The 23,461-nt window shown below is 48.0% G+C and overlaps 1 pseudogene; it reads left to right on the top strand.

The window, feature by feature from the left end:
• LOC119430888 (Down syndrome cell adhesion molecule-like protein Dscam2) overlaps positions 1-23,461 on the top strand; it is a 552,287-nt pseudogene that overhangs the window by 164,619 nt on the left and 364,207 nt on the right.

Raw genomic sequence — 23,461 nt, 5'->3', positions numbered from 1 at the left:
CTTTTCCCATAATCATGTCTTTCAAAGGCCTCCTAATTTTATCGCTAGTTATAGAAGGAGCCTCTGCATCCTGTTCATCACTACTTCGAATGAAAGTTGCTTGGTTGTTTTGGGCACTGTACAGATCAGTGTAGAATTCTTCTGCTGCTTTTACTATGTCAACGAAATTGCTGATGATATTACCTTGCTTATCTTTCAGTGCATACATTTTGCCTTAACTTACGCCAAGTTTTCTTCAACACCTATTTCAACACCTACGCCTATTTCTTCAACATCGTGACTGGAGGTTGCGGCGTACGCTTGTACTACGTACCTTCATTCTATACCTCCTATTCAGCTTTATTACGACGACTGCTACCCTTTCATTTATGCTGTAGAATTCATCAATGTTGCCCGCTATGTCCTTATGGACTAGAAATGAGAAAGGTTCAAACTCAGGATACTGTAGTCATGGGCGACTTCAATGCAAAAGTGGCGAAAAAGCAGGTTGGTGAGCAAGCAATTGGCAACTATGGCATCGGTTCTAGGAACACTAGAGGAGAGATATTGGTAGAATTCGCGGAAAGGAATAGGCTCCGAATAATGAATACCTCCTTCAGGAAGCGCATCAACAGGAAGTGGACCAGTTCTTCTAACCTCACTAAGGCCAATAAATCCCAGGCAATACCCGATAAAATAGTCCTGCTAAGCTAGCCTCACTCGATAGGGTGCGTGTGTTGAACGTTTCCAGGTTCAGTTTCCAGTGGCGGCCTGTCCGGGCCGAGAGATTCTTAGCACCTTCTGCCACGCAGCAGGTCTTACCGCCGCCTTGGTCAGGTGCTCCGCAGCCGCTGGGAACTGAGGGCTATGGGTAAATTGTAGGAGTCATTATGGAGGTAGTGGCCGAATACTGCACCAGGGAGGTCAATTCCTGTTCTCGTGAGGGAGTGACTTTGTTGAAGCTTGGTGGGCCTTCCTAATTTGGTTGCACCTGGACTAGTATAGCCCCACTAGCTCTCGGCGTTATCGTTCTTTTTTTTTTTTTTTGCCGGTGTCAGGCGCCAATCAATGCCTGAAAATGTAGTGGACTGGAGGAGGATTCGAACTTACGACCTCCAGATTAGAAGCCGGGTGTTCTGCCTCTGCTCCACGCCACCACCCCCTTTAACCTTAAATTATGTTTATTTTCTTTTTCTTGTGCTTGTGTAATTCGACTTGTTGCATGATCTCGATTTCCAATAATCTCAATACAAGTACCAACTTCTAATCGTCTTACTCAAACTTCTAGACTTGTTGGATCTTTCTGGTGTCGCAAGGCGAATGCTAGGGCAGTCATAGTATGCATGTAGCTTATGTCTGGCTTGTTTGAGGGCCACGTTCTAACATCACGTTCGTACGTGTCCCGTTATTACTTCAGCACTAACACAGACAAGACAAGCGCTCCTGGAAATTAGATGCTGCGCAGGAATGCGTATCATTTTGTCGCATTTAGCTTAATTGTGTTCTACGCAAGGTGCCCTCACATTTTGCGTCCACGTGTTGCTCCCACTGTACCCAGCTCTTTTATATAGTATGTCATCTACTTAATACACGACCATAGGCTGAAATGTAATATACAACTTTTGTTTGTGTGAATGCTACAGCGCAAGCAGCTTCTCAGGCATCAGCGAGATCCTCGTAACCTGTGAGGTCAATTATGCGTATAATGAACATGTCACATTATCTAACGGGTACGGCGGGGCAATATCAGGTGTGCTCACGTCGGCCAGTTAGGCTTATTATAAACAAGTGTGGGCAATTTGTGTTCTGAAACAGGGCCAGTAGAGCTGAAAACGAGAGGGACACCACGGAACATACACAGGTTGATTTTTTTTTAGCTGCACCAAATATTTAAAAATTGCCTTGGCAGACAGCACAAGTCTACCCTTGATTACTCACTCGATGATGCAGCCACTGCTTCTACGAGAAATTAAAATGCTTAGTTGAATGTTTAACATAATTGTGTTAATCATATACATACATACATACATACATACATACATACATACATACATACATACATACATACATACATACATACATACATACATACATACATACATACATACATACATACATACATACATACATACATACATACATACATACATACATACATACATACATACATACATGGTGTCCCAACTATCATGCACCAAGATTTTATCTTGGTGCATGATAGTTGAATTGAAATAATAAAAGTTGATAAATGAATTAATCAACTTTTCAAATATCATAATTACATGAAAAGTGTCAATAAGAAAATTGTAGTGCAACATGAACGACTCCCGATACAGCTTTCTGTTGCTAAATACGTGCTCCATAAAAGTGTTTTTCCGAGCGTGAAATAAGCTCGCGAATACACGCAAAGTGCTTCGAGCGGCCAGTCGCGCGGCAATTTTGCGTGGTAATATCATCATTTAATTTAGGATTGGCCTCCCCGGCGTTTGTATTGTCGCGTAGGGCGATCCCGTCGCGGGTGAGGGTCCTATGTATTTGTTCCGAAGAGTGTCGACTAGTTCTTGGTTTGTACTCTCGAAGTTGTCTGCTATAATTTCGAGCTTCTTGTTATTCTCAGTACGTGTGCTCACCGGGTCTCGTAGTATTCGCCACGTACTGGTTGTTCCCAGAGTCCCTGATAGGGTTCCGCAGAACGCTGCCCACTCATTTTTAGCTAGCTCGCTGGCGTGGCCATGGGCTTGTTCTGCCAAGAGAGCGATGCGTTGTCTCAGGTGTTTGTTTAGACGTTGTCTTTTCCACCTCTTGGCCAGTTTCCGCCTCCCTTCCCATAGGATGATCAGGTGAGAGTCAATCATCGGCGCCTTCGCTGTGCCCTCAGTGAATCTGGTGGTGTCCCCGTGCAGTTGTTGAAGGAATTGAGTGCATTCCCGCATGTTGGTCGGGGTGGTACCCGACTCCTCCAGCGCCCTCTGGAGTTCTATATAACGAGACCAGTTTGTTAACTGAGTGATTCCTATTGTTCTCGGTATGTTGGGCGTGGAGGGCGCTATTCGGATTATGTCGCAAGCGCTTACGAGGTTTTCGTCGAGGGAAATACATTGTGCGTCTTTGACGCTAATTGTAAATGCGCGATCGGGCGCCGTATCTGCTGACGTTGTTACCCGTGCGCGTCGGTTTGCCAATTTGATTGATTGCCTGTAATCCTAAGGCCGTGGCGGTGCGCTCGAGTAGGAACCCTTTCGGCGACGTTGTCGCGTATCCCTATAGTATGTGGGGTGCGGTAAAGTAACTAACTATCACCGCCTTATCCCTGGTGCCCCTTAAATCTTTTGTTGCCGAGAGAATTTAGGGTAGGTCGTCCCCTTTGCTTTTTGGGGGACTGTACACGTTTGTGATTATTGTGTGTGCCTTACTTCACACTGATAACTATGGAATTAGTATCTCACTGATAACTATAGAATTAGTATCTCCCTCAATTTGCGGAAGTGTTAATAATTGAACGTTTATCGACTTGCTCACCTGCTTGGAGACCTTCAGATTTTGTGGACCACTCAGGGTGTGGTATCCCTGAGTGGTATCCTGAGTATTTTCGAGTCCGCGGCCGCGGCATATGCTCTTGGGGGTTGGGCACACGTCCGAGCATAGACTGTGTACAAGACCCTATGTATGAAGGACAGTGTGAGGGCGCTCTCATTTTTAGCGTATAACCTTAGCCTTAGATATTTTCATAATTTTCGACTATATCTGACTGCAAATTCACTTTAATAAGATGCTCTTTTTTTTCTGCGCGCATCTGTTGCCGTATGTGTGAATATCAAGGCGCCTTACCAGTGTCCTGGTCTCGCAAAGCTCCCAAATGCAACGTTACAGCACGACATCGCTCACAAATTGTTGCTACCACACCCGCCAGGCGTTAACTGCGCATTTTTATGTCGCCGCAAGAACACGCGAAGCTGGCACTTTATGGTTCTGGCGATGCTAACAACAGTGGCATGGGCAACAGCACCATAAAAACCATCTGGTAACACTACGTGACACCCATCGCAGTATTATTATTGTCTGCATGCATTTTAATGGAAAAAGTTTATAAATTGCTTCATTTTCCCGCCGAAGTGATTTATAGGGCCAATGATACTTCGCTGCTGAGCACGCGTTCTCGGGTTCGATTCCCTTTCAAAGAAACCGCATATCGGGGACGCCGGAGTGCAAAAGTGCTCGTAACTTTGGGTGTGCATTAGAGAAGCCCGCGGGGTCAAAATTAGTGCGCCACTCCGGCGTTTTTTTGTGGCCCGTCTGCTGATTTGGGGCGTTGAACTTGGTCGCTCCTTCAACAATTCCTAATATCCACAGCGAAGCATAAACTCTCGCTTTTCTTTGTGGATGCAGCGCTGTCGCCGCCACTGTTCTTCAAGGAGGAGCCTCCTGGCTGGGTTCCCTTCCTGAACAGCACGGGTGCCGTCGTGCCCTGCTCGGCGGGCGGTTCCCCGCCTCCCACGGTCACGTGGCGCAAAGCGGACAGCGGCGCACCCGTCACCGAGCTGCCCGGTCTTCGACAGCTGCGGCCCGACGGCTCGCTCGTATTCCCGCCCTTCGGCGTGGACCAGTACCGGCCCGACGTGCATGCCACCAGCTACCGCTGCGAGGCGTCCAACAGCTACGGCATCATCGGCAGCAGGGACGTCCGCGTCACAGCCGGTACGTGGTATGCCGCATGACTCTCGACAGTCGAGGACGTCTGCCGGAGTAGCTGGCGACAAGAGACAGGAACAAATCGGGCTCAAGGATAGCGCTATTTCGCTGGAGCCTCGAAGGATGAACATATGTAATAGAAAATGCGGTTAGAAAACAAACTGTATAGCGGCTCTTTCTTTCACCTATAACGAAGGCGACTAAAACCTGGACGACTAAACACACAAAGGAACCTGGTGTGCTATAATTTGCTTTTAATGCGATAGCATTGTAAAGTACAGTCACTGGTCTTTGTATGATATTGGCGCAATAAACCCACTGGGCCGATCTCGAAGGCACTGTAATCAAAGACGCCGGTGAGTTCATCCTGATACAAGTGCATGATTGTTGTAAAAGCGACAGCGACACCAACAAGAGGGTATGGGCCTGGGGGAGCGAGAAGAATAAGGGGAACCAATGGACTCGATTTTTTGTTAGTTACAACCACATGAATCCAACAGACAATGAAGCCAGGGAAGGCGTAGGGGAAATAGGTGTCCCCTTTAGCTGAAATGCAGAAGAAATAGGGGAAATTCGGACATGAAAGTGGACGAAAAGACACCTTGCCGTTGGTAGGAGCGGAGCCAACGTCTTGTGTATTATTTGTGCTCTATCATTGCTGTATTATTCAGCTACCTCGGCGCTCTTCCACTCGTACACTTTCTTGGGTATTTGAGTATGTGTACTAGATCTAGCCCTGGGAGCGTTAGCCAGCGCCAATCACGCCCATAACGGTGGATGTGGAACGTCCTTTCAACTGTAGAAGCCGTGTATAGCACGTGAACTTAGGAGCAGGCAACTAGGAAATAACCCTCCTTCATGTTCACATACTACTTGAGGCCTGCGGCTGAAGGGTTATGCGTCACTTCATCAAGGTGTTATTGGATTGGCAGGCAGCATAGGTAGATCGTAAGGTTGTAATCGTTCACAGGTGACCATGGGAGGCGATATAAATTCATTCGAATGTAGGAAGTCAGAGAATAATAGCACACCCGTAATACCGTCGCATTACCGTCGTTCAGGTGCCGCATAAGGACGTGTGAGTTATTATTTTATAATTTTCTTAGGTTCATCCAACCTTTCGTACTTCAAAGATGTACACATCATCATTGTGACTAGTTAAAACGGACATTTTGCTTGTAATAGCGGAAGCCTTTACCACGGCTGTTCTGGATGTGAGTGCAGAGCTGTTCTGGAAATCTAGTGTGCAGAGCTTGCCCACAGTGCTTCTACACGGACGCATTACATGCCCTTGTAGAAGCGCTGGAGGCATTGCATGCTGAGGCGTGAGTGATGCCACTATTACACATTGTTGCGTAATGAAACTTTCGCGGTTTGTGCCCAAGGTTCATCTCTCCCTGTCCCTGATGCTCGCAGTGGTGACTTCCTTCACGGCTTTAAATGGCTGATTAGCAGGGCATGAGGCACATCTCGCCTGGGGGGAGTATCTTTTAGAAAGCACGGGAAGATGCGACACCCAGCGCGCATTTCCCGTTTATAGTCCACGTATGTACACTTACGTTTTCGAGGAAAGCCTGCTTTCGAGAAGCCATGGCTCAGTCATCTTATCGCTGGGGGAGACCACTTGAATAGATTGAGTGCCTTTGGAGGTCAACAGATGAAGAGCGCTGCTCGGCCGGGAGACCACGTGGAAAATCAAAGGGTTTAGGATTCTCGCCTCTGAGTAGTTTAGTAAACTCTAGGCCCATCTGTAACCATCACTGAGTGTGCGGCCCGTACTTTTGCAACATTGTGGGAAATTTCGTGGTATCGGCATCAGCGTTGTGTCCACTTACTGACATATCTTTCAGTGTTTATTATCAATGTTTAGACACTTTGCCAGACAGTTTGCACAGGGTACTCGTTCCATAGCCAATTGAGGCCTTCGCCGACAAGCGAAATACACAGAGCGATGAAGAGCTTTATTGCGTGCCAAGCGAAATGGGCCGTATACTATGCCGACGCAGAGGCGCACTACGGCGAATATGAATAGGAGGAGGCACGCAAAAGCTCGGCACTTATTCGACTACAGAATTCATGGTTAAAAAGGTAGTAACTACTACTATAAGGAAACGACTGAGCCAGCTGCACAGCGGTGTCAGCACAGCGTTGCATTCCTCCTTTACGAGCGCTTGCTGGCATCGGCACTGAGTTCCGTTTGTTGCTCTCATTGCGCGCCCAACATTAGACGGTTGCCGCCGTGTTGCTGGCAATTGGGTGGCATCAAATCCACCACATTGCTTCGCCAACGCTCACTATAAGGCAAATCCAGCATGCTGGCGTGCAGGCTAGCCCGATATAAACGCAACGCCACGCAGACGCTCAACAGAAAAATATATTCTCGCCTCCACCAGTTGGTTGTTGTCGCCAGCGCATTCCACTGCCGCGAGCGGGCCTCCACGGCGCATGCATTGCGCGCGATAGCGAGCCACGTATACCACCGTAGCTGCAGAGGCGCGGAATGGGTTGAAAGGGAGGCGAGAGGAGGAACCAGCGCATCACGTTGGTATTCACGGCGTCGGTGGCCCGGCGCGGAGCGTGTGTTTTTCCTGTCAGCGCTATAACGCCACGCTCGCGTTCTTTCTTTCTCGCGATTTCCTTTTTTTTTCTATTGTTCGCTGCGTTTATCTCTGTAGCAGCGGTGGCGTCAGCGATCCCGGTCGCAGCGAGACCACGTTGCACGTCGATTGCGTTTTCTATTGCGCCGCCACCCCGCCCCGCCACCACTTTGGTGCTTGGAGAGAGACAGAGAGAAAGAGCGCGAAGTATAGACGCCAACAGCCGCCGCCAACTCCGAAAATTGTTCACCGGCGCCCGCAGCCGTCGTGGTTGCACGGCGAGCGGTGTATACCAATGCGCGCCGCGCGCACGCACACACTTTCGCCTATCGGTTTCGCCGCACCCAATGGAATCCCGCTCGAAGAAACAAAACGCGACCCGCTTCCAAAATAAGCGAACCTAGCCACCGCGCCGGCGGGGGCCGAGAAGGGGGGGGGCTTGCAGGGAAGGGGAGGGGTGCTACACCCCTGCCGCGACACGCGCCTCTTCCACGCACGCGGCGGCTCGAGTCGAGATCGATGCAAGCGTTTTCCGGCAGCGATGCGTGCAACTGCATGCCACGGCGGCACCGTTGGTCGTCGCCGCGCTGGGACCGCTTCGCTCCGAGTTTTGTGGTCACGAGCACTTGCTCTTTGCGACAGCGATGGGAAAGCGCAATTGCCAACGTAAGGCAAACACTCTTCCCCATTCCCTTGAAGGGCGCAAACCTGGGAAGCGCGAGCCGCGGTGGGAACACGCGCTCTCGAACGACCGGTCTCGTGCCCGAAGCGTGACGCACCGTAACCTATATACAGCGGACCTATTAAAACGTGCTAGCCGCCGGCAACCCCTCGCTGCGTCAGCAACGGTTTTGCGTAGAATACCGTGACGCGCATCTCGGGACATCTTAGCGGTTAGCGCCGACAGTAGGGGGAATACAGTTCACGAAAATAAAGCAGAACATCGACAGTTTTGGCTGTGGAAAGTGGAACTTTCAAACGCGCTGAGTTTCCTTTAAACGTGCAAAAAAGTGGCTGCGTTAAAGCCGCATCTTTGAACGTTAAACATATGCTGTTAACAGCTTCTTGAACTGCCGACATCATGTTAGATCTTTTTTTTTTTACTACAATGAAAACCGACAAGATTTGAATAAAAGCAGCATGACCTTGCCCTTCCCCCACCTTCCGCCACCATGCAGTTACATTACGTAGCACACTTCACTGCTACTGATGAATCAGGATCTCAAGCACGTTAAACTGTTCCCAAGACCTGCTTGATTGTTTCGTTTATTTATTTATATATGGTTGCTAAGGTGGCCAACTATCTTGTTTGCATCAAAGTATCAATTATGCACCATGTAAATATAATCGCACAGCAGCTATAAAGCAGTTATCGCAAACGTGCGTGCGCAGTCAACGGTTATGTTAAAAAATAAAAGCGCAGCAACGAAACAACGGGTATCTTGTGCGCTACTCATAATTCAGTCACGCGAAGCTTTGTTCTTGTCTAAACAGATTCTGCGTCGTTAGTACTCGAAATTGGGAAGATGACCGTCTATACCTTGAGAGAAAACTAAAATAAAAAGTTTTGAATGTTTGTTTCCCAGACATCTATATAGGCTATACTCAGGGAAGCCGCACCGTCATTCGCCTGCCCATTCAAAGCAGATACTTCCGTCTCGGAGATCCTCGTGGGCTGGGACGATTATTCCGCTCGTTTTAAACGACGAGTTCCTCTCAGCGTTGTAACAAAAAAAAAAAAAAAAAATTAATGCAGCTGCGACCGCAGGGCGTCTTCGCCGCATTTCACGGCCTTCAGCACTCGTCCGTGGCAGCAGCGCGGGCCTGCGAGGTGCCGATAGCGGCCGCAATCACCGCTCGCGCGAAAGCCCCTCGACGCAGCCGACAGCATGCCGGTGTGGCACGAGAGGTCCGGAAGTCGTCGAGTGTGGCTTCGCTGCGAGACAGCGAGAGGGAACTGATCCGGCGATGAGGCGTCGTTATGCAGGGCGCGGCGCGCTATCGACGCAGCGCGAAGCAAGTCCCTCTCTCGCCACCTGCTCTGTCTGGCTTCCCGCCTCCCGCAGCGAAGGTGAAGGCCGTCCGACGCGGCACCCTACGAGACGGACAGCACGTGGCGTTGGATTCACACCAAAGATGGTCAAAATTAATCGGGAGACCTTCGCTATGGCATCCATTGTGGAACACGGTGCAGCTTTGGGACGTTAAACCCCAATATCTAACTTTTCAGATGACAGCACGTTGCGTGTGACCTCTGAGATGCAACGCAAGTGGCTGAGGTGACCATCTCTTTGGAGATAATCGCCGACTCAATATAGGTCACTCCTGACATGGCCCCTGCAGTTAGTGAAACGCACCTAGTTCGCACTGGCCGGGATACAAGGTAGTTAGTGTTTTGTAATGATTTTTGTCCTTCGGTTTTCTTCTACCCTTATCACCCGTACCACGAACTAGTTCGTCCCGGCAACAAATACTGGGAGAGAGACAAGAAGGAAAAGTAGGGAGGTTAACCAAGGACTCGCCCGGTTGGCTACAGGCGTTCACATGGGGAAGTGGGAAAGGAAGATGAAAAGGTGATAAGGAGAGTCATTGTGCGCGCATTCGCAGATGAATGTTCACTCGCGTATATGTTCAATCATGATGAATGTTCTTCACAAGCACTCTCCTAGTCCGGTTGGCTTCAAAAAGCGCATTAGCGCTTTGGGAGAATTGTGCATACTAGAGGTCTGCGACCAAGGTCCCAGGATCTTAGCTTCCGAGAACGGTCTGTCGTGTAAAGGGCTAATACCCCTGACAGACGGGCAAAAGTAAAGTCCTTTGCAGGAAACCCCTTTTGTTACTCCGAAGGATCCTATGCAGAAAGGTTTTGTGCCAGTGACACACGGCAGCTCACTAACTTCTTTAGGTGGTTCCTCAGATAAACGCCGCAAAAAAAAAAAAAAAAAAAAAAAAAAACGCGTTCCATGGTCAAGCAGCAAGAGAGAAAACATTTACAAAAAGCTGCCCATGTAGATTACATTTAGTGATTGCAGAACCTAAAAACATTTTTTCCCATTTTGATGGCTTATAATGCGCATACTCGGAATTCAACATGGCGGTGCTAGCGACGTGTTGCGAGTGTTTGAGAGTATAGCTAGAGTAAATCTTTAGTGTTTGACAAATCGCATTACCGCTAAAGATTATTACGTATTCCAAGGTAAAAAATATACTTACGGGACACCGTAGTTATGTAACACGTTTTTGTCTATTGATGAGTTGCGCACGCTGTATGCGAGGGTACACCTTTCCGCTCGAAAAGTAGATGCCCGATCTTCTTTCCCGCAAAGGAACGTTGCCGGAAGGGAGGTACTCCTTTGTCATGTGTCAATGCACTTGAACGCCTTTCCGGTAGATGTCCTCTTACCTAAAGGACCTTTAGAGCGCCCGTGTGTCAGGCGTATAAGACTCATACACAGAAAAAGGCGTTGGGAGTTGTAGGCTGTACAGTGGCACAGAATGTGTTCTATAGTCTCAACCCTTCCGCAAGAGTTACATACGGCGCTGTTGGCCATTCCAATAAAGATTGAATAAGCATTCGTGAATGCGACGCCCTACCACAGATGACGCATTAAAGTTGTTTGACGACGGGAGAACCCGTATGGCAGGTTAAGTGGCAGGTGAAGTAGCAGGTGCAGGTCCGGTGAAACATAAACGCCAGTGGCTAAATAAAGGTATTCTTAAATACACTTGGCCTTGTTCCATTCGTTGTAAGCCGTGCTGGCTGATACTTTAAATCAGTAAAAGCTGACCTGTGGCAAATTACGGGGAGAAAAGAGACGTACAGTGGCGAAGTAGAATAGTAAAGTTAGCCGGAATTATCTAAAGGATTCATTTCAATTATTTTTCTTTTCACGCTTCTTGAGTGGACCGAGTGGCCTAAGCTATCACTAGGATGAAGCGGCTGTGAACTGAGTGGAAGTGACCGACCAATGGTAATCAGCACTTAGCAACGAAAGCTTCACGAGTTCGGGATCCAGGAATTCATTTCATTTGGAATTTCGAGGGATCAAGGTAACTCAATGAGGTCACCATCAGGCCTCCCTCCTGAATCAACCTCCTACCGCCTAGATACTACACCCTGTTGCTTTCTGACGGTTTACATATAGTACTGAGTGGAAGTATCCGTTAAATACATAATGTAAGTAGAGTTTCAAATGAACAAATCTTCCGACGCACAACATTTTCACCAAGTACTTATTGATACAAGCCAGCCACGCATACTACGATAAGTTATACTTTTACAAATGAAAACCAAGAAGCTTTACATTTTGAACACGTCACATTCTCCCTTACGATTACAGTAGGCATTAAGCAGGCATCACAGAAGAACGTTGTTAACAAGAAAAAATATATATATACATGCCAGGACGCAAACTGTCAGGTAGCTAATTTGTTATAGTTGGACCAAGAACTGATTTACACACGCATAGATTTAAACAACAAAAGTCGCAGTTTCGTCCGAAAAGCGAAGCATCGATTGCGATAGCAAATTAGTGGACAGTTATACAAAGTAAGGATAGTAGTTTTATCGGCCGTATACTTGTAAACATATGCATACTAACTAAATTAAAAAGCATGTTGTCGCGCGTGCACAAGCAAACATGAACGCATCTCACTCGATGACCGCGGAAATTGGCTCTCAAAACGCTCGAGTGAGTCAGCGCAGCAGCAGCAGCGAGCAAATTGAGCTTCGTGCAGGCCCTCGCATCAACGCGATCTTAGCCGTGAAAACGCAGGGAGGGCGGGCTCTGCCCCCGGCGCAGATGGCTTTCACGATACAGCCGCGCGGGCGGTCGCTCGCGGCGCAAAACGCGCCATCCCCCCCCCCCCCCCCCTCCTCCCGGAGCCTTCCGGCCCATCGGGAGCGCGCGGCCGCAGTAAAGCGAGGCCCCTCCACCTCCCTACCCTCCCTCCGGAGCGTTGTGCGTGACTGGAAGACTGCGCTTCCTTCCCGCTTCCCGCTCTTGTGTGCGCGAGCCGCGATTGCCGGCTCACCCTCGCATGCTTTCACTCGCAGATACAGCGTATGGCCCGCGGCGATGGTTTTTTCACCCGTGGACATTATACGGAACCTCACGGCGACGACGACGGCGGAATTTCGCCTAGGGTGTCCATATAAGTTCTATCGCAATAATCGGTGGAAATACTTATGTTAAATAACTAACTCTTTTTTCTGGAACATGTTCGTGAGTTGTAATAGTGAAAAAAGTCATATGGGTAGTTTGTGTGTTATACCTATCATGTATGTGAAGATACAAGACGTAAAATATAATTGAATGATGTACAAGAACATCATGTGCGTAGGTCGTTAGTTCGTAGTACAATGCTTATAAAAAAGTAGTTCAAAGATGTATATTGATCTGTTTGTAGTCGCATGCAGTCTATCAAGGGAGGAAGTGCCCCTGTCAGGCGTTGTAGCTTTTCACTCTTGCTCCTCTTTCTGTAGAAAGAAATAACAAACGGACGGAAGAAAAAGAACGAAAAGAGGAGAGAGAGAGAGATTGTGAAGAGATAAATGCGCTATTTTCTGCAACCCTTCAGGGAGCACGGCTCTAGAGAGATAAAAATAAATAGAGAAAGAGAAAGAATAGAAAGTAAGAAGAACTAACATAAAGAAGCGACTGAAGGGCATAAAAGGAGAAAATGAACTGCAAGTGACTGGGCAACTCTAGCTATGAACGTGCAGATTCGTTCTTCGGCGCCCCAGCGCGCGGACTTGACTCTCGGCGTCAGTTGCTGGAAAGCCTGAAAGACAGTCGGGGCACTCTACCCCAAGTTCCTTCGAGACAGCTCTCTAGAGGAAAGCGCGTCTTGACCCTCTGTGGTGCCACATGTGTGTGTGACTGGGGCTGCCGATGATTTTCCGCTGCCGATGCCCCGTACGTTCGTTGTTGAGGCATCAGTGATTCATAGCATGTAGGCATCATGCTAGCGCCTTCCAATTCCGAAGCCTGTACTATGGCCTCTAGTACGGTCGTAGGGTGTCTCAAACACGGGAGACGTCAGGATCTTTGATGACGCGAACGAATCATGTGGTTCTGAAAATGGTGAAAACCTCAGTTTCAATTCCTATAAAGAACGTCCACGCAAGCCATTTGATGGCCGCCTCTGACCGCTGGTGAGATTCCCCTTATTTTTGTAGACAATGCTGAAGCTCGGTGTAGCGCAATTTTTGTTGGTGTTCGCACCGTCGTGGTCATTAAAGAGCTGTGGACGGCATCGCAGTCGTTTAATTGTCCGGGTTGAATGCATTCCAGCAGCTCTACATTGCAACTTAGCTACTAAGCTTTGTATTACTAAGAGCTTTCACTGTGGTAGCGTTGTATCAGCCGTTAGCAGTATGAAATTCGTACTGGGTGACCGAAAAGTAACTGTTCAATGAGAATATAAACAAGAATATGGTGGTTACTGTGAATGACATTGCAAATTCATGTGCGAAATGATCACACAAGACCTGCAGTTCGTCTGATGACGTCTGTGGTGTGCACGCAAAGGACAGGTGTACGAGAAAAATCCTCACACACTGCGCGAGCACAGACCGCCATTAGTTTGAAATTTGCACCGATAACTCCAGCAACCCTCCACTGAGTGTTTAACAATATTCAGCGTTGTTTGCATACATATCCTTGCCGGTGGTGGACATTTTCAGCATCTCCTGCAGAGATCACTGCACTGCCGTAAGTAAAGCTCCAGAATTTAAGACTTCCATATTCACTGCACAGTTGATTTTAGGACCACCATTGCATGCATTGCATACGATATGCTATGTCAGAAACTATATCGTCCAACATGGGCAACCTAAACACTGTGTTACGCTACACAGCATGACCTATGTTGTATAGCATTGCCTGGAATTCGCAAGGATGTTAATAAGTTCTCCCAGGGGAATACTTGCTGTAGCATTCGTAGTATTCATGCCTTCGGCAACAGTTTGGCTGGGATGCACGTGTTCAGTCCTTTGTGGCAGCTTGACCAATCATTGGCGGATTCTTCGCTGTACGTTGTCGCGGTCGCTGTCATTCCTCACACACCTAAATTGATCCAGGGTGTGGCGACTGTAATCGTAGGATTGACATATTTATTGGCGCTCGTTCTACCTACTTGTTTTGTCCGGAGTCATCGCGTCGGACAACGCAAACCGCAACTTCAGCGAGTACCTTCAGCGAGTCCTCGCAACAATTCACTTATAAACATTTCATTGCCTACATGGCTGCTTCCTATATCGGATTTACTGCGGGGTTTCATTTCCTCCGAATGGGCCAGTTTCGTCTAGACTATTCGATACATTATCATGGCACACCTCAGCCATGTTTGGGCTTTTTGCACCACCCTTATACACAGTTTCTGGCTGAATAGAACTTCTGTACACCGTTTCTTGTACCACCAAAACACGAATGGGCTGAGCTTCCTTTATATTTTTTTAAAGCGTTGCATCCATACGTTACAAGCACGAGCAGCAATAGGGCCAATCTTGCTTCGAGGCTAGAACGACGCTTTTGTATACCGGCCTCGCGTCCCACGATCGATGGTCTCTGCGCACCCGCGGGATACTCTTGACAATTGCAAGCTCCCGAATATAGGAACGAACGAAAAAAAAATAAGAGCAAAAGCAGATAAGAACTGTAAACTGAATGTTTCTTCCACATCCGAGTTCTCTGGGTTGGCACGTGTATCCATTCGCAAGATAACAACAATAAAAGATCGAAGCATGTGAGAAACACGCCCCATGCAAGCGTCGACGAGAAGACTGATCGGTTCTGTTTAAGCTGGGAGCGTCTGGGGGATTTGACCGAAGGAAGGTGCTAGTGTTTACTGTCTGTTTTACGGCAAAGAATGTCGTTTGTTTTAGTTCAAACTTTTCTTTCACCTCACAGGTGCTTTCTCACTACCTAGCTTGCGGTAAAGTTTTCAGCGGTAATACGAATATATATATATATATATATATATATATATATATATTAATCAAAGCCCAACGAATCAGATGAATCATTTTTTTCTCTCTCTCGTGGCCATATTATCCACCTTCTGAAACAACTAAGAACAGAGGGACCCAGAAAAACAAGCCCGTTTTATGATTGTTTATGTTTTGCGGTGGTATTTTGGAAGGCTGGCTTCAGCGCCGGTCTTTTAAATTGCCCGAAGGGAAATATTCCAGACTTACTTCAGTTCGCAACACAGCGTTTCGCTAACGCTTGTACGGCTCAATGGAGTGATCCAGTGCCTTCCATTGCTGAGATATTTTGGTTTACTAGAATGCAGGGGATGGTCTTGCACTCGACATTTGACGCAAATGCAGAAACTGAATTTTGTCGTTTGCTTTGCCGCATAACGATTGTTTATGCAGTGGTGCACGCTTTACAGGAGATTGATCAGAAGGAAACGCGGTTGTCGCGCGGATGAATGGAATTCCATGTCCGACAAATAATGCTCACAATCAACGACATTTAAGCGCTTGACGGTGCTCATGAAATATAGGGGAATTCGCTGAAATTGATATTGGAAATCAGATCACCTTAAAACAATTCTTCCTCTTTTTTTTTTTTTGAGCACCAAATGCGCCCACGTGACTGCGAACTCTTAGCAGTATATTAAAATTAAAAAAAAAAAAACAAAAAAAACCTAAATAAACCGGAAAGCTGAGCCAAACAAATATGATCTCCTGGTAATTTCGTTATACCACCCTGAGCCTTAAGGTTCTGAGAATAAAAATGTCTTATGATGTTGTAGGCTCTTAACCGCGTGCCTATGCCTACCTATTGGTCTTCACGCCACGTTGTTGAGGCCCTACGCCACTGCTCAGCTTAAAGCCATTGCCCCCCTGTATGAAAAGTACATGGTGCGAAACCTGCGAAACTTCGGATTAGTTTGCACACAGACGAAAAGCACACGCAGCTTTCGCTCCCGTAATCCACTACCGTCTATTGGTGACGTTTTGTTCACGCTTGTTGGTCTTTAGCCGTTCCATAGCACTTGGTGCCTTTTGTCCATGATTTAAACCTGCTTCGTGCTTGTGTCGTTTCGTGATCTCTTACCAAATATACAGAGTGCGCCATAAATGCTGTCCCGAGGTTTATGCCTAATATTTTCGTCAGGAATAGATCATCTCAAGAAATCTTTTGTCGATTTACCCGATACATGAGGACTGCAACACAAAACATTTAATGCAATATGCGCACTCTCGGTCGTGATCACGGCCTCCAAACATTTTGGGTAGGTTTCAATTGTGACCCGCAAGGTATTCTGAAAAAAAAAAATCACCAGCCCTTCCCCTGTCGAGAAAATGGGGGTAAGCGAAGCTTGTCGTGTGTGTATCTGACCTTCGTCAGGGTAACGTAAAGTACACGACATGTCACGGTAATAAAACATAAACGTTTATGAAATGTATACATCGAGACAAGGAAACGCACAACGCAACGGAAGGAAAATTTTCACGAAAGGGAAACAAAAGTAGAAGGAAAGAGAACTGAAAACTACCACGAAAGGGAACGAAAAGTAGTAGGAAAGGGAAGGGAAAGTAGTAGGTCAAGTATACGCATGACAAGCTTCACTTACCCCCATTTTCTCGAAAGGGGAAGGGCGGGTGATTTTCTCTTATCTCTTTATCTTTATCTCTATCTTTCTTTCTCTCACTCTCTTTCTTTCTCTCTTTTCCTTTCTTTCTTTCTTTCTTCTCTTTCTTTCTGTTTCTTTTTCTTTCTCTTTCCTTTTTCTTTCTCTCTCTCTCTCTCTTTATCTGTCTTTCTTTTTTTTTTGTCTCTGGTATGTGCCATTGAGCTTGGACCCTTTCTGCACTATCACCAGGATCGGCCCACTTTTCAGCATGACACCACCACCACGACCGCCGAAACTTGTGAACCTATAAAGCTTCGCTTAATCATTTTTTCCCATGCTGACTCTGGCGATGCTTTCGGGGCCGCAACACTGGTGTGCTGATGGGTGCAAGCCTCCTCTTTAAGAATAGCCCACACAGAGAAGTCCATTGAGGTTGAGTCAGGAGAGCTTGCCGGCCACTCTTCATGTGCAATGAAGTCAAGTGTGAGAGCACCACACCATTGTTGTGGTGTCGATCTGCTCTTCGATTTCTGTGCTGGGGCGCCGTGCTGCTGCAATGCCCGACTACACTTCTCGTCAAAGTGGCACTGGGACCAGGGCATTGAATGAGGCGCTAGAATTCCTTTAAGGTGTGAAGCAGTGTCGTTCTTTGCGCCTTTTGGCACAAAAACAAGAGGAATGCAGCCCCGTGGTGGCTATTCCAGCTCAAACCATGACAAATTCCGGATGGAAGTTTTGAAAAACTGTCCAACTACAGCAAGCTCTGATGTCAGAGCAAACGCAGGAGAGTTCCGAGTGTGTTCTAACGGGCCTCTATGTTGAAAATTTTCTAATCGATGAAGACAATTGTCATGTGTTCTGCATTCGCGGCCCGTGCCACCAGTAGTCAGAATTTGTAACCGTCAAGTTATGTTTTTCTCCGGAAATTGTACGGAAACGTTTTGAGGTTCCTTCTAGCGGCTCTTCTTATTGTTGTCGACGACACATTCAGCTTCGAGACCAGCCTTTCGATGCTCCTCCATGGCTGGCAATAAATTCCGTTCCTCACAATTTTCTTATGGTCAGAAGGAACCACAGGGACAGGTTTACCACTGCAGATTAAAGCCTTAAAGTGTGATACGCTTTAGAGCAATCTTGCGGTGATTTTTACAGCGAAGCTGTTAAGAGCTCTGTCTTCGATGGTCGCGTCAGGATGTAGAAAAAAAACTCTCATCGGTCGTCTGCTGTATGTGCGAGTGAAAGCGCGCGAGGGACGCGTGCTTTCACGGGGAGCGAACGCACGGCGGAGAGCAAACGCCACTTCTTCCGTCGCGCGAAAGGCAGTAGGAGGACGGAAGGGAGGGAGGGGAGGCGATGTTTAGCTGCGGCACGAAATGCGTATCTTGCGACCGGGCGCAAGGGGAACTGGCGACTCAATCTCCCACGCGCGAAAGGAGGACAGCGGGAAAGCAGTGCGGGAGGGAGGGGTTGCGGCTTCTGCTCTGCGAGCAACTTGTACTTTGCGCGGAGGCGGGCGGTCGTGCGCACTTAATCTTGAAAGCGATCTGCAACACGGCAACACGACTCTTACCTTTGTATGCACTGTGCTTTCGCCGCTCAGTTTCCGTTGAAGCGATAGACCGCATGAACCTTCGCTCGCTGCTGCTGGCACGCTTGCTCACGCCAGCGTTTTGACAGCGGTTGTGTGCGATCACACAAACAACGCGCACAACTGTTGTCGAAGGCGGCGGCGTTTTGCCCGCGTTCGTACCGAACGCGCCCGGTGTTGGTGACCTGTTTATGAAAAACATGCCAACCTTTGCCGTACACCCTGTGGCGGTGTACCGTAGCGACCATAAGGCCATGATCCCTGTGGTGACTAAGTAAATTAAAACCACTAGATCATAGATATTTCTCATTCTTTAATAGTTCAAATAACCAATTACACCATCACATCCTAATAGTCATAATTAGAAATACATAATTCCCACCATAGTACAGCTTCGCTGGTCTTCCATCTCCACCCCAGTGGAAGGGCTGACAGTTTTTTTTTAGAATTTTGGAGATCTCGGAAGAAGAGTGTCCGGCATTGCTCAGTGACTAGATCGTGGGTCGATGGGTGCAAGGGCATGGCATTTTCCGAAAATAAAACCACCAGTATGAAATACGGTCGAAATACAGAATAAAGATTGAAGAAATGTTTTAAATGTTTTAAGAAACGATGTAGAGAAATGTTAGAAATTATAGGCACAATTATTATTCGAAGTGTGTGACAGTAATTTTGGCGCACCCTGTACATATTTACGAATGCAGTAAGACTTAGTATTAGGACTACATTTTTTTAGGTAATTTCTCACTTTACATATTAAAATTTTAACACTGAACATTTGAACTATATGAGTCTTGTCTCCACTGGCCCTATGGCGCTTGTTCTTATTGTGAGTTCTATCACTTTCAAATGAATCATTTGTCGTTGTGTCGATCACCTCTCGCAGATAAAAGTGAAATCATTAGATGAAACGAATGCGATTCGTTGGAAATGATGTCAGATTTGCTGTCTGATATCGTTACGATGCCGCAAAGACAAATATAGATAACTGCAAAGAGGCTAACCAATTTTCTCCTAGTCCGCTACCTTCAGTAAGCAAGACTGCATGTTCTCTTCCAAAGATATCCAGCTTAATGCAGTATTTGAGAGCCGTTAAAAAGCATCTTGGAAAACATGTCGGCTGCACGAACAGTGCTCAGAGTTTTAAGAAACATTAAACGAAAATTTATTCATAAAAAATATTGCGGTTTTGAAAGTATTTTTCCACCCGTAATAACGCGAGACCACGAAACATCATTACGGTGGAAAGCTGCAGCCACGGGCCTCCATTCGCTAAGATCGATCAAACAGCGGCTTCGCAGAAGACGGCTGTTGTACTAAAACACAACTGGCAGTGAGTTCCGTCGACCACTCCCTTGCCTAAACTAATACAGGATTGGCAGTTCAGCTGAAAGATTGGCTTTCCTACCATGCAACTTCGTTTGCCGCGCGGCACCGACTGCATGCGTCGAGCCCCCCACCCTTTTTTTTCCCCGTCCTTCGCGTTTCCCGGACTCCAGCGTTCGCAAGCGCGTTAGCGGGTGCCGTCCGATGCATTCTTAATAGAAATAGTTCCGTACTCCCCGCACCGGGTTCGCTAGGCATGGAACACGCCTTCCGAGAGGCCGTTACGTGGATGGGAATGCAGACCGAGCGGGCATTTTCTTATTGTGCTTTCATTCTCGCTACTGCATTCGAGAGCAACGTTGCGGCCAGCGCAGCGAGCTTTTCTGCGCGGCTTTCTGGCCCATCTCTCCTCTGCGTCGCCAACTCGATGGCTGCTTGCGCCCGCACGAATGCGGACGGCCAAGTCAACAGCCCAGCGGTCGCGGGCAAAGAAAGGGCATGCCAACTGCGCGCGGAATTGTGCACCCCATTGCTTGCTGAGGCAAAAAGCTGCGTGGCCTACATTCCGCTTCGCAGTCATCTTGATGCTTTTCGTTCTCACCGTGTGTGGCAAACGCGCGTCACCAAGCAATAAAGGCCGCGCAGTTGTTTCTACCGGTGCCATCGCTGCATAATATTCTCACTCCAACCTTGTCTGCGGTTATCTTTGCTTTTTTCCCCTCTCTCTTTAGTACGCTGGATCCGCAAACATCCGTGCACTTAGACTGAGCTGCGCGTATAAGAACCCCTGGTGGTCAAAGCTAGCTATTACAATGTCCTTCGTTGACTACTGCGCAGCCGTGGGACGTTAAACGTCATTAACTAATTGTTTGCTTAACCACTTCCAGTGGCACCAAAATAATTGAAACGCTCAACGGCAGCCTATCGCAGACACTAGCACGTGCTATATCGAGAAATAATATTACCATAACAAAAAAAAAGAAAAACGCACCTTAAAATGCCATCTATGCAATGTACGGGATGTGATGTCATCGTGAAGCGCTTACAGCTCTCTGCCAGATATTATTTTTTATGATCCCACATGATTACACTCAGTCGCAGATACTTAATCTTTAGCACAGAGGGTCTCGACACTTTTGCTGTGGCACTTACACTGGTGACGATTGCATCCAGTTCACGGTGCCACGTCAGGCAGGCTTTGTTCTTGTTTGTTTTTGTTTTTCTCTGAACGTTCCGCGCAGCGCCGACTATGCCAATCCCGGCGCCTTTGGTTCCTTGGAGGTGTCGAATTTCCTTTATATCGCTGCTGACTTTCTCTAGCGCGCAGTTAATCAAGCAATGGCCAGTTTTCTTGCCTGCTTTCGAAGTAGTGACGCCATTTCGTTTTTATCAACAATTAATTTGACACAAGGTATTCCGTTGTCACAAGTTGTACAACGGTATCATTGTTTGCGTCCATTTTCTATTCGATATTGCTTCCGTTATACTTATCTGCACGATACCGTTCTCAGATGTGGCGTTGTGCAGTCCTTAAATTGAGTACTAAAGCTGAAACTGCAGCACTATGAAGCAGCGAAGTTCACACATGAAGTGGGTTCATTAAACGTCATATTTAATGGTGTGCCCTTGTAGACTTTACGGCCCGAACTGTACACGTAGACACATTGCTTGCATAGCGGTACGCAGCTGTAGGTCGGCATGTCGAATTTCAGTGAAAAAACACTGAAGAAACAGCACAAAACATACAAACACGCAGTGGGGTAAGTAACTGGTTACTAGAGCCTGACTACAGCCCAGGGTTGTCAGCTTTATGCAAGTCCCTTATACTTCACCTGCGGGCAGTTGTTGTTTAAAAACTGCAGAAAAATAGGAAGGTAGGCCATGTTAGAGCCAGCTCTCCCACGATGCAGACAGTAAACTGAGGATACCCAATTCCCCATAAATTTTCACACGCTTACCACAAACATACAAATATACTAACCCTGCAAAAAACAACAGCAACAACAAAAACGCAGGCAGGAGAAGCGACTCACATGCACCCATGTTCAATAAACGAAGTACATGCGCACTCTGCAATAAGAACACTATTATATGCGAATGAATGTTACATTCCTCTTCCTCTGCATGCCGTGCGAAACGTATGTTTCACCGTAAACTCCTTATTTTTTTTTTCTGCGCTTTGCTTCTTGTATATACGTTTTCATCGGGGAGAGCGAGAACCTCCTTTCTGGACCTGCGGAGCGGGAGCACGAAGGCACGTGCGGCCGCGACCGCAATGCTTTTGCGCAGAGTTTCACGCGCAGTTACCACAACTCAGAGAGCAACGTGGCGACGCCCAGAGCGTTCTCGTTGAAAAGGTCTATAGGCAGACATAGAACTCCATCTATTTTGCGAGTGCAGTTGCTGTTAAAGAATAAAGAAATTAACGCATAGTGCATAAGGCTGGAAGTCAAACGTTACAACGTCACGCCATCCCGGTGAGGCTATCCGGTCGGAAACAACGCATTGAATAGGCCGTTTTTGTTCTCACCGCTGACGACCTGTCAGTTCAGTCGAGAGGAAACACGCACATTGGCTCCGCCAGATCGCTTTTCAGAGGCAGCTATGTGGGTTTAGTTATAACGTTGAGGCGTAGCAGCCAAAACTCCCGATAGTTGTGGCTCCCGTGACGCTTCGCAAAAAGCGAGCCGCCCAGCGCTGCAACCGTTCTTGGCATCGCCCGGGTGACCGCGGTGCACGGACACAACGTGGCTAATCGCTGCGATCGTTTGTCTTGTCTCGCAATATACGAGCCAGTTCTTCATCGGGAACAAAGGACGAGCATGTCAGACAAGCTGCGGCAGCACCGACAAACCACGCGTGTTTTGCAACGTCCAAGCAGCGCGCACCCGCCGCGGCGAATAGATAAGACCCGGTTGCGGAATAGACTTCCGCGCTGCCGCTGTTCCCTGCCTCGGTCTCGCACACACGGGACCGCCCGAGGCGTTCCCGCAAAACAAAGGCATGACCCGCGAACAATGGCGAATAAGCACGCCAGGGCCATTATCTTGGCTCGCTAACAATCGCGCGCGCGCTCCGCGCCGGATCCTGAGCTACAAGGAGACGCCGGCGGCGTCTCGCATTGTGATTCCTGCCAGTCACGGCCTCCTCCACGCCGGCAACGCGGCTCCCTGCTCTACGCGCGTTGAATGCCGCTAATGATGCGCCGCACGCGCGGTTCAGAAAGCGGGGACAACGCGCGCACGACCGTGTAACCACGCCTGATTTCACTAATCAACCACCGTCGTCGCGGAAGCCAGCTCAGGCGGGTTAACCGCGTGTGAACTGCTCACTACTCGCGTGGTGGCCTATGACGGCACCAGGCGAGTGCAGCTCCTTGCCTCTCGATAAGGAACCGCCTCAATTCCTTCGAAGCTCATTTCCCTTTTGTTTCGGTTAAGTTTGCCCGTCGGCGTCCGAGGTAGAATCCCGGCCTCCGCCCCACCCGAGTTAGAAGAGCGTTATCGCGCCGGCCTCAAGCGAGCGGCTATGTCCCTCGGGTTCTTCGGGGACCGCTGACGCGCACCGAGCCGATAGGAAGAGAAGCGAAAGGTCCATGGGGCACGCAATCCCCTTGGCAAGCGCACGCATGGACTACAGTTACGAGCGCTGCCTTAACACGGCGACACACAGGCTTCAGCGTCGCGCTGAA

Source organism: Dermacentor silvarum, chromosome 1, assembly GCF_013339745.2.
Source record: "Dermacentor silvarum isolate Dsil-2018 chromosome 1, BIME_Dsil_1.4, whole genome shotgun sequence".
In the NCBI taxonomy this organism is placed as follows: Eukaryota; Metazoa; Arthropoda; class Arachnida; order Ixodida; family Ixodidae; genus Dermacentor; species Dermacentor silvarum.
The sequence above is the reverse complement of the archived record's forward strand: the minus strand, read 5'-3'. Positions and strand labels throughout refer to the sequence as shown.